Genomic DNA, 12,189 nt, shown 5'->3' with positions numbered 1-12,189 from the left:
TCCTTACTTATTCTGCCTTTGCTAGACCTGTGTCACTAAATATAATAAGCAAAAGCTCATTCCCTGGCCTCAAACCCTCAATTCCCATCCTCCACCCTGCCTAAACAGCTCCTGCTCCATCACCACCAGTTTTGCACCCATCCCAAACCCAGGGGCAAGACCCCAACCAGCCAAGGTACCACCCAGAGGAGCTCAGCCCCAGCAAGGAGCCCCAGCCAGCACCCGTGGAGGACACTGGAGCAGTCATCAATCATTGCCCTAACAACCGGGGGGCCACCAGGCCCCCCGGCCTTTGTTGTCACCACCACCATCACCCAGGGTGCACCAGGGGCACTCACCAAAGATGAGAGGAGGATCCTCCAGCCCAGATGGGCTCAGCTTGGGGCTGCTGCCTTTCCTGGTGGGGATTAAATAGGGGAATGGGTGGGGAGGGCAAAGTGGCCACACCTGGGGTAGGAGGAGACTCCAATAGAGCCCAGGTGCTCTGGGTTTGAGGGGACAAAAGGGGGAAAGGAGAGGTGGTGGTGAAAGAAGGAGATTTAAAAATAACTTTATGTTCCATACATCTTTCCTAATGTCCAACTGCAGTTCCTGCTTTGCTTTGCCTCCATGCAAAAAGAACAAACCCATCAATACTTCATCAAAGCAAGCACAATGGTGGCTATTGCAGTGAAATCTTGCTTGGTGGGCAAGAAACTGTGCTTTGCAGATCAAGAGAACAAGTTTTAACAACAACACAAAAAAAAGTTGTGCAAGAGTGTTTCCCCCCACCCTGGATACCTACAGATAATGCCAGGAACTGGAGCACTGCCCTCTGAGGAGGGGCTGAGAGCCCTGGGGTTTTTTGGTTTGGAGAGGACTGAGAGGGGATTTGATACATGGTCATAAATATGAGGGCTGGGGGTCAGGAGGCAGGGGACAGGCTCTGCTCAGCTGCACCCTGGGATAGGACAAGGACAATGGATATAAACTCCAGCCCAGAGGTTCCACCTCAACATGAGGAGGAACTTCTTCACTGTGAAGGTCACAGAGCACTGGAACAGGCTGCCCAGAGAGGTTGTGGAGTCTCCTTCTCTGGAGACTTTCAGGACCCATCTGGATGTGTTCCTGTGTGACCTGTGGTGGATTCTATAGTCCTGCTCTGGCAGGGGGGTTGCACTCAATGATTTTGGAAGGTCCCTTCCAACTCCTAACATCTTATGATGATCCTTCCTATCCTTGACAGCCTTTTTCCTCTGGCACTCTTGTAAGTTGGCCTGAGACTTCAGGCCAACTGAGACTTCAGTGAAGGATGGATACATTTGAGATTTTGGGGTGGGTTTTTTGTTCCTTTTTAAAAAAAATTGTTACCCACCCCTGTGGTCTTAAATGAATCAGATTCTGACTCCCTGGCAGTGCTAAAACACACAAATTGTGGATAGGGCTGTTATTTTCCATCTCTGAGTGGGAAGTAGAGCTGCTGGATCTCACATGGCCTTTCTCTCTGCCTCATCAATGATGTCCTCAGAGCCTTCTCACCCCTCTGTCCACAGCCCAGTTTCATAAAAGCTGGCACCTGTGGCAGAAGAATCAAAGCACCAGCGAGTCTTGAGGGAGTAATCCTTGGATTCAAGTCCTCAAATGATTGTAGATATGGACTGCTTTAAGGATGTCTGTAGGAGAATAGAATAGAATAGAATAGAATAGAATAGAATAGAATAGAATAGAATAGAATAGAATAGAATAGAATAGAATAGAATAGAATAGAATAGACCAGGTTGGAAGAGACCTTCAAGATCATCGTGTCCAACCTATCATCCAACACCACCTAATCAACTAAACCATGCAACCAAGCACCCTGTCAAGTCTCCTCCTGAACACCTCCAGTGATGGTGACTCCACCACCTCCCCAGGCAGCCCATTCCAATGGGCAATCACTCTCTCTGTGTAAAACTTCCTCCTAACCTCCAGCCTAACCTCCCCTGGCGCAGCCTGAGACTGTGTCCTCTTGTTCTGGTACTGGCTGCCTGGGAGAAGAGACCAACATCTGCCTGCCTACAACCCCCGTTAAGGTAGTTGTAGAGAGCAAGAAGGTCACCCCTGAGTCTCCTCTTCTTCAGTCTAAGCAACCCCAGCTCCCTCAGTCTCTCCTCACAGGGCTGTGTTCCAAGCCCCTCACCAACTTTGTTGCCCTTCTCTGGACACATGGGTGGAAGTGTCCCTGGTGGTGATTTCTCAGGTTCACCTGTCAGCAAAAGGCCATTTTCATCCCCAAAATAAGATGTGTCTGCAAGCATCTTGTCACCAAAGTGACAAGCATCCAAGCAGCATGCCGGGGTACCCACCAAATAAATGGCACAGAGGTGATGAATTGCAAGGTATTGTGTTCCCAGACTGTGAAGAAAAAAGCAATGCAAAATGGCAACTTAGTCACCAAACTCGTCCCCAACTGATGGAGAAAAATCAGCACTGCTCTTTGCTTCCTCCTGACCTTCCTGAGTGAGGAAGCCAGCTGCTGTGCTGCCTTGGGTAGACAAAGCTCCTGGAAGGCATGGAAGGGGTCACTAAGAGCTGGGCATAATCTCAGGAACTCTTATGTCTGATATTTAGTGTATGAGATGGATGGCCTGTGTCAGGAGTACTGAGTGAGGTGCTTAGTGCCATGGTCTAGTTGATTGGATAGGGCTGGGTGATACATTGGACTGGATGATCTTGGAGGTCTCTTCCAACCTGGTGGCTTCTATGATTCTATGAAGAACATCAGGACCTGGCCACACTTGGCAGGACTGCAGGGACCTGCAGTAAGCAGTTAGCTGGCAGGTGGGTTTGGGGGTGTGTGTGAGTGACAAGGCTGCAGTGTGTGTCGGTGTGAACACAGATCTCAGCTGGTTCCTTTCCTCGTAGTGTTTGGGTGTGTTAGTGACACACTGAATGGCAAAGTGTGCCAACTCTTGAACTGCTGGCAGCTCATTTGGACAACAGGCACCCTGGCAGTTCTTTGGGTGCACCTACCAGGGACAATTCACTTTGTTTCTGCACCTGAGCTGATTTTACAACATTAGAAGCAGACTCAAAAGCTGCACGGAAGAACCGAGCTCCTCACTCACGAGTAAAGTTGATTAATCAGACTATTTTGAGCATTTTAGGGAGGCTGCTGCAATCATCAGAAAGGAAGAGATCAGGTGAACTACCCCCAGCATCAGCAGCAAAAAGGAGATTTAACATGAGTTTTTGAAAGCACTTGGCTGGACAGAGGCCTGCAAGCGTTACCTGCAGGGTTTGTGCATCTGGAGTTGTGGCAGTTTTAGGCTGATGCACAGGAAAAAATTCCATAGATTGAGTAGAAAGTGATAGAATGTAAACAAATTGCCATTAGATGCAAAAGGAAAATAAAGATAAGGTCTAAACAGTCCCTTTGGTCTGGTAACTAACATCAAGTTAGTTGTATAAACTCCTCCTCTCTTCTCAGCTTCTTCACTCTAGCTGGTACCAGCTGGGTGCTTTTGCTTAGCTGTTGCTGGCCTTGGCTGCATTCTTCTTGTGGCTAAGTACTCACAGGCTACCCTCTGCTCTTCTCTCTTTCTCTTTTACCTTGTGTAGAGTGGGGAAAGGGAGCAGGGAGGGGGAAGCTATTAGTCACCCCCTGGTTTTGTCCAGGGGAGTTCTGGTGTGGTTTATAAATGGTAGATACATGCAAATATTGCCTATCTTGTACATATTCATTGCATTCCTCATTTCTAGATTTTAGTCTGCTTGTAAATAGAGCTTCATTTGCTTTCCAACTGAGCTGGTCTGGCAATTTTATTCTGGGGGTGTTTTCTCCAAACTGGGGGGTAAATTTCTGCGAGGAGTTCACTGTACTCTTGTTCCCAACTGCTTGCCCAGTGCTGAGGTGTTTGTGTGTTCCAAAAGCACACTGACAGAGTGTCCCTCAGCCACTTTCTTCTCCCTTTCTGCCTCCAGGGAGCAGGGTGGGTGGTGCTGCAATGGATGAGCCTTGTCCTGGCTGTGTGGAGGTGGCTGGGCACCAGGCTGGATGTGGCTGGCCTGGGGCTGCGAGCATGAGCTGCAGTGAGCTTGGGGTGCTGCGAGTGTGCACTGCTCTCATCCCCATCCCAAGTTACCCTGTGAGTCTGTGAATCTGGAGTCATCCTGTTGGCTTAGAGGTGGCAACAGTTCTTTTATGTTTGAAATAGCAGCCCAATGGCTGCTTGGGAACTTGCAACCGTTTTTAGCTTGTGTTCATTGCTCTTGAGTGAGCAAGAGAATGATTAGAGTGAGACTGAAGAGACAGGGTGTCTTGAATCAAGCTTGAGACTACCATCATCATATGATACCTGCTGTGGTTTATTTTGGGACTTATTTTCTATTGATTTGCACGTACTAGCTAATGTTACTTTAATGTTGACTGTCAGGAAAAAGGCTCCGTGATGTCTTGTTTCAAATCAATCCCACCACACGATTCCAGAGCTTCTGGTCTTGTATGCATTCATCCTGAGCTATCCTGAGCTTCTCTCTTCTTTATTTACCTGATAAATTGTTTATCCTCCTTACATTCTTTAGAAATATCCCAGAGCTGTTAGACTTGGAGACACCAGAGAAAAAATGGTGAGGTGCAAGTGACCAGTTTCCTAGGGCACAGCCTAAGGCTTTCTGGAGCACCTCAATAAGCAGCTAGTGAGGCTGCTACAGAGCACAGACAAATCCTCACCAGGAACATTTGCCACTGAGAGGGTCAGTGGGGAATGTACTGACCCTGTGTTTTCATGAGGTAACCCAAGGAATCCTTAGCACAGTTAATTCTGAGTGAGAAGAGGTGAAGAGAAAGTTCTTAATGGAGAGAGTTGTTAGGCATTGGAATGTGCTGCCCAGGGAGGTGGTGGAGTCACCATCCCTGGAGGTGTTCAAGAGGGGATTGGACGTGGCACTTGGTGCCATGCTCTAGTGGTCATGAGGTGACAGGTTGGACTTGATGATCCTTGAGGTCTTTTCCAACCTTGTTGATTCTATGATGATTTGAAATAAAAAATGGCCCGAGGTAGCACCTCAAAGGCAAGAAATGGGCTAAGAAATGACAATTCCTAGAGTAGAAAAATCTCTTAGTGGGATCTGCCTGGTTCAGCAGAGGCATGAAAGAAGGACAGCTTACTGATATGTTGCATTTAGATTTTCACAACCCCTTGGGAAATTCATCACAGCAGGCTACCTGAGAAATCCAAGGTGTAGTCCTACAAAGGCAACCTCGGCCCCTAAACATGTATTTAAAGAACTTTATTCCACTCATAGGCATCAACAACATTTCTAATCTTGAAGGTTTGCTTAATGCTGTAGGAACTTAACATTTTCCACTGGTAAAATCACTCAGTTCCTTTGGTTTTGCTGCTGAGCGCGTGCAAAACCATCTTGACAGCTCCAGGCTGCTAAGCCCCTAAGAAATACATAAAATAAGCATTTTCTTGCAAGTTCCCTCACAACTGCCTGTCAGCTTCAGTTTTGCATCCCAGCAACCAATTTCCAACTCATTTTATTTTATACTGTCTACATTTATCACAATTTATTTTGTATTCTTGATAGGATATTGAGAGAGGCTCTCAGGGCCACAGATTGCTGCTGAAATGTTAGACAACATTTGGCAGGAGCAGGAGCAGAAATGAAAAACTGGCTTCCCCCCCCCTTCTTTAGCCTGGTTGCCTTTGGGATGAGGGTTATGAGGTTGTGGTGTTTCTCTCTCTGTTACATTCAGCAATCCCCCTTGAAAACTATGGGACCTAGTTCCAACCACAGTTTGAAAGATGAGCTGAAATCTCAGGGCGACTGAGAGGATGGAGGACAAAGCATGTCACTAAATGCCTGCTCCGTGGAGAAGGCAGGTGGAGGCCAGCCTTCACAGAGCAGTGGAGAGCTGCCAGCCTGCCAGAGTGTGCTCAAGGATGGAGCTGAGCATATGCCCTATGTGGAGAAAATCTGAGGCTATGGCAGAGGTTTTAGGAGACGAAGAACAGGAGTTCATTAAAGCAATCAACTGAACCTCACCTTGATTTTTTTGTTTCTTGCAGAGCAATGTGATTCTCTTGCCCTGCCTCTGCTTCCTCCTTCCCACCTTGAGCACCTCTTTTCCTCCCAGAATCTCCAGAGTCGTTACTATCTTTGTATTCCCTTTGCTCTCCTGGCTCAGCATCAATTCCTGGTCTAAGAATCCTGCCTGATTTACTAACGAGGTCTCAGCTATACCCTGGTGGGAGCCAGCTAATGGCTGTTTCTTCATCCAGAAAGCTCAACCAGGCTGTTAGGACCTGCTCGTGTCAATAGCTCTAACACAACTAATTGGTGCTGAGCCCTTCCCATCCTGCCTGGAGAGTCTCCTGCTCTCATATTTGTATTCATCAAACATTTGTGGATTATTATTATGCCCCCCCTGCCAACTGCCTACCATTTCAAGGACCCAGCTGGTGTGTGGTGGAACTAGTGGATCTAGTTTAAACAAAGCTACCTAGGATTAAGCAAATGATTATTGTTATTTTAGCCTCACATTTCACCCAGCATCACCAGCCCAACAGTGCAGTGCTGTTTGAATATGGCTGTAAGGTGTGGAGGCTTACAGCTGTCCCATGACGTCCGTGTGAGAGTTGTGTATTTATCCAATTAGCTTAGCTGGAGAAACAAATTAAAAGGCCTTGTCTCCTTTCTGTCATTTATGCCAAGTTCCTCCTCAGGCTGGACACCTTCTCTAGCAGGCCAAGTTTTAGTAGCTGTTCCCTGGTCCATTACCTAAAGAGGACACAGCTGTGCTGATGTCAAAACAAAACACACATGCACGCATAGCACCGGGCTGTGACAAGAGCTGCTCTTCTGCACAGCTTCCCAGCCTGTGCAACTTGTCTGCTTTTGCATAATAGATAAGCCCCAGGAAGTATAAAGTTAGTGGGAGAGCTTGCAGTGTGGCCAAGTTACAGCTTTACAGGCATTGAAAGGTCAGCAGCAAAGGAACATCTATGCCCAGTCCTGTGGGATGAGGCTCTGCAGGGACGAAGCTCAGGCAGATGTCCACATGGTTTGCCTGTGGCCACATGGAAAACCTGAGGCCAAGGAAGGGGCTGAGGTCCCCCCTGTCACTTGCAAAGCAGGGCCAGAATGACTGAGTCAATCTTTCTCACCATTTGAAACCTAAGCATGGAGGAAAAGTTTCTGACCCTCTGGGCCTGAGGTCTCACAGTGCAAGTTTGGGGTGTTTTATTCACCAACTTCTGGGCTCTCTTTATTGCTTCACTTGAACGTGAGGTTTGATAAGAATGAGTTAACCTGCTGAAGGAGACTGCCACGTTTATGGGTGTTAATATCTCTCAAACAGTTAATGTCTCACTTCTCAGTTAAACTTTTTGTTGTTGTTGTTTCCCCAAAGCTGGGCTGGGCTAATTCAGAGTGCAGCTGGACTGCAACCAAAGGAGCCCTCTGGTGCAGCAAGCAGCAAGAACAGAAGCAGACTAATTTCAAGAGGGCTCTGAGTCCAGATTTTACAATGCCATTTCCCTTCTTCTTTAGTAGAAAAACTGCCACCAGAGCTGGTTACAGCTCATGCCCATGCGTGCAAGAAGTTGTGTGGAGCCCACAGCGTATGGGAAGCCTTGCTGGGCCACAGGGCAAGATGTGCAACAGTGCCAGTTCTCAGGGAAGATGATTTACACGAGGAAAGGGCTCAGAAATGGAGGTTGGGTGAGAACAGGCAGAAGGGCAAGATTTGAGGGGGAAAAAAGCACCCCCCAGAGCCTGCTGTAGAAAAGGTTCCACCTGCTGTGAAAACAAAAAGGAAGGAAGGCTATAAAAGAAGCTTCAGAATTTGGCTGAGGAAAGCAAAGGAATAAAAATCACTGCCAGGATGAAACCCACTGATGATCTTAAAGGATGGAAAGGTCTGTACTGCATCCTGCAACTGCTGGGAGAGCATGTGGGGTGGCATGTGGGGGCAGGGGTGTTAGTAAGCAGATTATAAACCAAGGTGGAGGTTTGGAAGTGTCCAGCTGGAGCTCTGGTTGATGCTCAAGCAGGAAGTTCTCAAATGCCCTGAACTCCACTGAGCAGCTTTAACTGCCTGGGTCGGGGTGCTGTGTGCTGTGTGCTGCAGCTGCTCAGCACTGACCAGGAAGATCCTGAGCCGTTTGGTTTTCCCATCTCCTGCAGGTAGCAAGTGCTGAGGCAGCCATGCTTGGGAGCTCACTTTCTGACGGAGCTTTTAAGCTCGTCACTTGATCTGCGACACCGAAGCTGCCTCTCAAACAGCTGGACGCCAGCTCTGGCAGGGCTTCTCCTGCAGGTTCTCAGGTTGCAAGCCAGGCTGACATAGCTGTACCTCAGCTGTAAGTGAGGCTGCTGCTGGCACTTGTGCAGCCTGCCGCTCCCAGGAGGATTTGGGAGTTAGCTAGGCATGGCCTGCCCCCAGCTGCTGCGGTCCCTGGCACCGCTCCCAACATTCACAGAACAATTGAAGTATCTCCAGCACATCACAGCTCCAAGCACAGAAGGCACAGCAGGCCGAGGGATGCTCAGAGGGTTCTTCAATACACTCATTTTGGATTTGAGCAGCACTAAAGTGCTCTTTTCCCATGCCTTGGTGCTTTGCCACCATCCAAAAGCACACCCCTGCTGCCCCCACGATCCTCCTCCCACGGACCAGCCTTGCTGGTGACTTTGTCCTGCTCCTCCCTTCCCCAGCACTCCCTGCTTGCTTGCTCTGGCAAATTCTCCCTTGGCAACAATAGCTGCTGCTGGGTTCCTCCCAGTCTGTGGCCATAGCTACTGGGGTGTGAAGTGTTCTGCTCACCTGAGTCAGAGCAGCTCTGCTGACAGCACACCAGAGAGGAGTCATCAGCTGAGTTGTACCCAGCTGGGGACTGCCCCAGTGCACAGGGATGGGGGAGACAATACCTGGCCCAAGCACCCACCTTAGTTTTTCAGCTGTAACAGCCTGAGAGCTGCTTCCCATTTATGAGTCCATCCTGCATGTCATTTAAAAGTGCATTTTCTTCACAGAGAAAATGAATTACAAACCCCAAGGTTTTGTGGCCCTGTGCTGTGCCTTGGGAGTGGGAGAAGCATCTCCCACCTCGACTGCCCAAATACTCAGCATGTTGTTTTGATTACAGGCATTCTAGAGGAATGCTTTCATGGCCCCCCAAAGGGAGTTACACATAAAGGAGGCAAGTATCTGATTTTGCTCCTAGGTTTAAAAATCTAAGCTCTGTGTGCCATGTTTGCCACAGATCCTTTCCTCTGAGCCTCCTAAGTAAGCTGTTGTTGTTCTTGGGTGTTTTGGGTGAGGCTATTAACTAATCTGAATGAAACACTTGTGAGGGAAGGCTGGCTGCTGAGCCCCAAGCCCACTGACACTGCAGCACCTGTGTTTGTGAGAGGCTCAGTCCCAGGGAGGGCTGCTTCTGGAGCCTAGTGGGGGGCATCATCTTGGCTGGCCCAAGCCCTGAGCTCTTTTTGTGCCACACCTGTTGTGCCTTCCTTTGAGCATGTGTTCATTGCTGTCAAGTCAGTGACCCCATGCAGCTGGCTGCCTGAGATGCCAAAGGGAATGTCTTGCACCAGCCTGTGCTTTCCTGCTGGAGCTGGAAATGGCAGGTTGCTGCCAATCTTTCTTTCTTCCCATTTTTATCTTTTCTTTTTTTTAAATGAAGTTAGTCAAGGTCTGATTTGTTCTCTCCAGGGTGGTTTTGCTCCTTCACCACCCTGCTTCCTGCTGCAGGGAAGCTGCTAGGGAGCCCTGGTACTCCTTGGAGGGTACTCTGAGTTCATTTATTCTACACAGATACTAATCACCAGACAGGACACAGAAGTAGTCCTCAAAGCACAGGGCAGAACCTGATTGCCCTCGGCTGTGAGCTCTGGCCAGCAGACCAGCAGGCTGTGATTGCTCTCAGCATCAATGTTCTGGCATTAATTTCTGGGCCAATAAGACAGATTTTTATCAGGACCTACAGGCTCCCTTGTGAAGCCTAGGAGCCAGAGTATGCCCTGTAGAAATGGGATTGCCTTCTCTCAGGTGGAGGAGTGAATGGAACCAGGGGCCCCTGTGCCCTGTGTGAGCACTGGCTTAAGGTGATGGGGAAGAGAAGGTTTGGAAGGAAAACATTCTACCTGCTTGTTCTTCTCCCAGCTCCATCTTCAGGAGAAGCAACTGAATCTTAAGCACCTGCAAAAAGAGATCCTCCCTGCAACCTGGGTGCAGACAGAGTGAAGGTGCAGCACTGCAGAGACAGTGCAAGGGATCTGGAGGGCAGGCCTGTGCCTGGCTTGGCTCCAGTGGGGCTGTGCTATGCCCAGCAGGTAGGAGGTGTCCCTCCATGTAGGCAGAGGGCCTGTCCTCTGGGAAGGACCAAAAGCTTGCCAGAACTTGCTGTGAGGTGGGTGGGGAGGAAAAGGAGGTTTCCATGTTTCCCTCTGAAGTGACATGCACGTTTACAAGTCTTCATCTTCATGGTCTCCCTTCCTGAGCTCCTGTACATCAGGAGACAGTCCCAGTCAGAAGACAGCTGCCCCTGGGATGGGCTGGGGGTTGTTATTGTCAGTTCCATAACACTGCCATGCAAAGATGTCAGCCTGTGCTGTAGACCCAGCTAGGCTGTGAGCACAGCAAGCTGGAATCCCTTGGAGAAACAGAGAGATGGATGGCTTGCCTGCAGTCAGACAGAAGGCAGTGGCAAAAATAGTACCTGGTCTCTGGATTGAAAAGGCAGCACAGATTCAGCCTGGCTTGTCATGAGCTTCCTGCAGCTCACAGACAGATGTGGAGATGCTGGGCTGAATTGGAATCTGTTAGAGTTAATTGAGCCTTAATTATAATACATTAAACAATTAAAATAATGAAGATCAGGCCCAATCAAACTTCAAAACAAAGAGATTTAGCACGATTAGACTGTTAAAACTGCACAGGTGATGCTGTTAATCCTGGAGGAGGCCCAACACAAACAATACAATATCTGGCCAAGCTGGGGGCAATGTCAGGTCCCCAGCATAAAGTGTAAGAGAGCAAAACTGAACTTCCCCTTCCATTTTACAGCCTTATTTTTTTATACCAGAGCAAGAACTGGGCACAGCAAAACATGTATCTGCCTGCAGATGTAACATAGGTGTGAGGGCTGTGAGTCATGCAAACTTGTGGACGTAAGGAGGCAGGGAGCTTGCAGCTTGAAATGCTTGGTGAATTGTGTATCCTACTGTACTTCCCCTTTGTGCTTTTAAGGAGAAATTCTGTTATTTAGAGTAATTTTACCAGTGAGGAAGCTGGCTGTGACTGGCAGCTCCCGGAGCAGAAGCTGTTCTTTGCTCCTGGTACAGGTGCAGCGGTGCAGGAGGTGAGAAGGGGCTTTGGGCTCATTCCTTGCCTGGCCTCTCCAGGGATCTCATCATCACTGCTGTCAACAGGAATGCATTTATGACGCTGTCATTTGTGAGAAGGACCTTGGTGGTGTCCACATGGAGCCTGCTTTCCCCCTGGGACTCCCAGAGATGGTGAAAGGTGCTGGAGGCTGGGCACAGAGGCAAGAGGACGGAGGGCTGCAACCCTCCTGAAGCTGCTTGTTGGAGGCAGAGCACAGAGAGGAACGCTGTGCAATGGAAAGGCAGGTAAATGTGACCCAAACCTGGCCTGCAGCTCACAGGTAGAATGATTTTACCAGGATGGAAGCTCTTTGTGAGACGTCAAAGAACGCTGGAGGCCTCCTGGGAAATCAGGATGAGCAATGCAAACCATGGGGCTTCTTTGTACAGTCCCACACTTTATTTCTGCAGGGACCTCTTCATTTGCTTCTTGGCTCTTCCTGATTCCTCTCCACACCGTACAGAGGCTGCAGTACAGAAAACAGAGGTAGAGAGAGTCGCTGCGCCCAGAGAATTTCACCAACGACTCCTTGTGGGGCTGTGGGCAACTATGGAAAGAATGGAGGAAGATGAGCAAGAGGAAATCCTCCTAATGTCTGAATGTGTTAAATACTTCCTTGGAAGAAAGCAAAGGAGGCACCAAAAGGTGCCTTGGGAAACCTAAAAGAGAAGATTGGACAATGTGTGTTCTGGTCTCTTCCAGTGTTGCTTTAGACAAACACAGCTATGCCGCTTTCAAGGAGGGGGATCTGAGGCAAGGTTTAGCAGCAGCCATCTGAAGACCTCAGCAAAAGCACAGGACCAGGGCAGCAGAGCAAAGGGGACTGTCCC

Source organism: Melanerpes formicivorus, unplaced genomic scaffold (genome assembly GCF_026170545.1).
Source record: "Melanerpes formicivorus ecotype bairdi unplaced genomic scaffold, bMelFor1.0.p_v2 SCAF_56, whole genome shotgun sequence".
Lineage (NCBI taxonomy): Eukaryota > Metazoa > Chordata > Aves > Piciformes > Picidae > Melanerpes > Melanerpes formicivorus.
This window is presented reverse-complemented; position numbering follows the sequence as displayed.